Source organism: Piliocolobus tephrosceles, unplaced genomic scaffold (assembly GCF_002776525.5).
Source record: "Piliocolobus tephrosceles isolate RC106 unplaced genomic scaffold, ASM277652v3 unscaffolded_13574, whole genome shotgun sequence".
NCBI classification, from domain to species: domain Eukaryota; kingdom Metazoa; phylum Chordata; class Mammalia; order Primates; family Cercopithecidae; genus Piliocolobus; species Piliocolobus tephrosceles.
Window position 1 is genome coordinate 1 of NW_022294948.1, and position 2,812 is coordinate 2,812.

A 2,812-nucleotide genomic window follows, 5' to 3' on the forward strand; every position below is an offset into this window, starting at 1 on the left:
CCACTGAGTGCCTGTGATGCCCCCTCCTCAGTATGCTCCTGCCAGAGTCTCCCCATCTCTACTGACAGCAGCTCCACTCTTCCTTCTACTCACTCATTTTACAACTATGGGTGTCCTTGATTCGTCTTTCTCACACCACAGATACAATACATTGACAAATGCTGTGAGTTCATCTTCAAATGCATCCAGAATCCCCTCACGTCCCACTATTTCCCCTGCTCACAGCCCAGTCAAGGTAACTGACATCTCCAGCCTAAAACACTGCACTGGCTTCCTAGTTTTCCCCTCTGCCTCCCTCGTCCCTCACCTCTCAATTCTGTTCTCAGCACAGCAGTCAGAGATCCTTTTAAAACATAAGTTATATCATGGCCCTCTTCTGCTCAAAACTGTTCTCTGGCTCTTCATCCCACTCAGAGTAAAGGTCAGATCCAACCCCATTCCCCTCAAGCCCACCTGCTCTGGCCGCACCTCTGACCTCACCTCAGTTTCTCTCTGTCCAGCCCTCCTGTCCTCCTTGTTCTTCTGGGAACACAGACACCTTGCTGCCATAGTGCATTTGGACTGGAGGATCCTCTGCCTGGAAAGAACTTCCCCAGACATCCTCACGTCCCTCAAATCCTTCCTCAAGTCACCTTTGCAACAAGGCACACACTGACCACCCAGCACAACAGCCACCTTCCCTGTCCCCACTGCCCACATCCTGGATCACCTGCCTCACAGCACTTACCACCTTCTAGCACTTTCCTTCCTTACTCTGGTTATAGCGTATCCATCGCCTGCCTCTTCCCACTGGAACATACGCTACAAAAGACCAGAGACTGTTCTGATTTTACTTCAGTGGTGTTCCCCACATGCAGAACCATTCTGTCCCACGTCTGGCCAATGACAAAGGTCAGTTGAATGAATCATCACTGTAGAGCACCTCCCTATTCTAAAGGCAGTATCTTTATTAACATAGCCTTAGGCCAAATGCTGCTTTGTGGCTGGTACAGCACAAGGTCCCCTCACACTGAGATAGAGGCCACCTCTGTTTTTCTCAGCAGTGCTGCTTGTGTGCCCTCCCTCCCCCATCCCTCTTTCCACAGCAACACCCCACCATCCCCCCGACCCCAGCACACTGCAGCACACAACCAGGTTCTCTCTTCAGGAACAAACAGTCCTTGATAATGGGTCCAATTTCACAAACATAAGTCTAAATTAGACTCCGCTTTATAGATTCATGAGTTGGGATTGGATTCAGCACCAAGATCACTAGAACCAGGGCAGGGAGAGAGGGCAGGAGAGCAGAGCAGAACAGAAGCTCTAGAAGCAGGGCAGGAGGTGAATGGCTCTGAAAATTTGTCTCAGAATACACAGAGACCCCCGTGTGCAGGGGCTGCCCTCGGTAATGTCTGAGCCTCTGTGGTCACAGCTCCCACTGGACAAGTTTCCACCGAAGGGACAAGGACAGTGGAGCAGTGAAGGTGACCCAGTCGAGCACTGACCACACAAAGTCCATGAAGAACTGAACAGCAACTAGGCACAGGCCCAGTCCACACTGGGCTCCTCACAGCTTTCTCCACCCCCACCTGGAACAGATTCAGCACAGTGAACATGTGGATTCTGGAAGGTTCTCAGGTCTTTATTTGCTCTCTCAAATTCTAGGAATTGATTTATTTAATTAGTCCATCAACCTCTCATAGCAGATATTTGAGAAAACAAATTTATATTCAGATTTTTATCTTCCGTAGGGAAGTAAGAAGTTGCAGCTCGGTGCACATAAAGTTGAGACTGAGATGGAAAACATCCAGCCCCACCTCTCTGGAACAGGACAGATGACTGGGGAGGAAACACAGGTCAGCGTGGGAACAGGGGTCACAGTGGACACGGGGGTGGGCTGTCTCTCCACCTCCTCACATTATGCTAACAGGGACACAGACACATTCAGATGCCTTTGCAGAAGAAATGCCAAAGTCTCTTCAAAAGGGAGGCATAAAGAAATCCTGCTTCTCAGTTCCACACAAGACAATTGTCTCAGGCTACAGAAAACAAGTCATGAACAAAAAAATTCAAGTCAGTCATGGTAAGTATGACACTCTATACAGCCCATCACACACTCGAAACGTTACAATCAAAGAATCTCCGTTACGGAGGCCTTTCCTCTCTGCCCCCCAACCTACTCAACGCCAAGAATCTCACCTTTTCAAGCCATGAGAGACACATCAGATCCCTGGGCACTGTCGCTGGCTGGGGTAGAACAAAAACAGGAGCTGGTCAGAGCCCGCAGGAGACGTGGGACAGGAGGAATTACAGGGTGGGTGAGCTCCTCCACACTCCCACCCCCACCACTTACACGCAGCCTGAAAGTAGCTCCCTCCTTTTCCACCTGTGGGAAGAAAATGTCCTGTGAGGGGACTGGGAGGAAGCAGGGCCATAAGATCTTAGAGGAACCTCCTAGTCTTGGACCCAAGAGAAATTTCCAGAACTATGACTACAGACTCAGGGCAGGATCAGGGAACAGGAGGAAAGCAGCTGTGTGTCCTGGACCAACTGCCCTCCCAAGGTCTGTCCTTAGCAGGGACCTTCCCCTGACTCGTGAATGCTGGAATCAGGACCCCAATACCATAATCATCAAGGTGATACATTGTCCTTCATTGTCACATTGCTACACAAGAGAGTAGGTGCTGGCACACAGGGTCCCAGGCTGGGTTAGCCCCTGTGTGGATGCTGCTTCCCAGGAATGAGGCAGGGAACACTTCTACCTGGTGCTTGAAACCCCCAGTAGAACAAGAAAACCCAGACCCCACCCCTCACCCCTTCCCTACCTGAGCTC

At 50.5% G+C, this 2,812-nt stretch overlaps 1 long non-coding RNA gene across 1 annotated transcript; it reads right to left on the bottom strand.

Annotated features, from left to right (window-relative positions):
• Positions 1–1,171: 1,171 nt before the first annotated feature.
• Positions 1,172–2,371, bottom strand: LOC113220798. The gene is made up of 3 exons (XR_003307520.1): positions 2,333–2,371; positions 2,179–2,226; positions 1,172–2,018 (listed from the first exon to the last, which is right to left on the bottom strand). It is a non-coding gene; the product is annotated as an uncharacterized LOC113220798 (long non-coding RNA).
• Between the last annotated feature and the right edge of the window lie 441 nt (positions 2,372–2,812).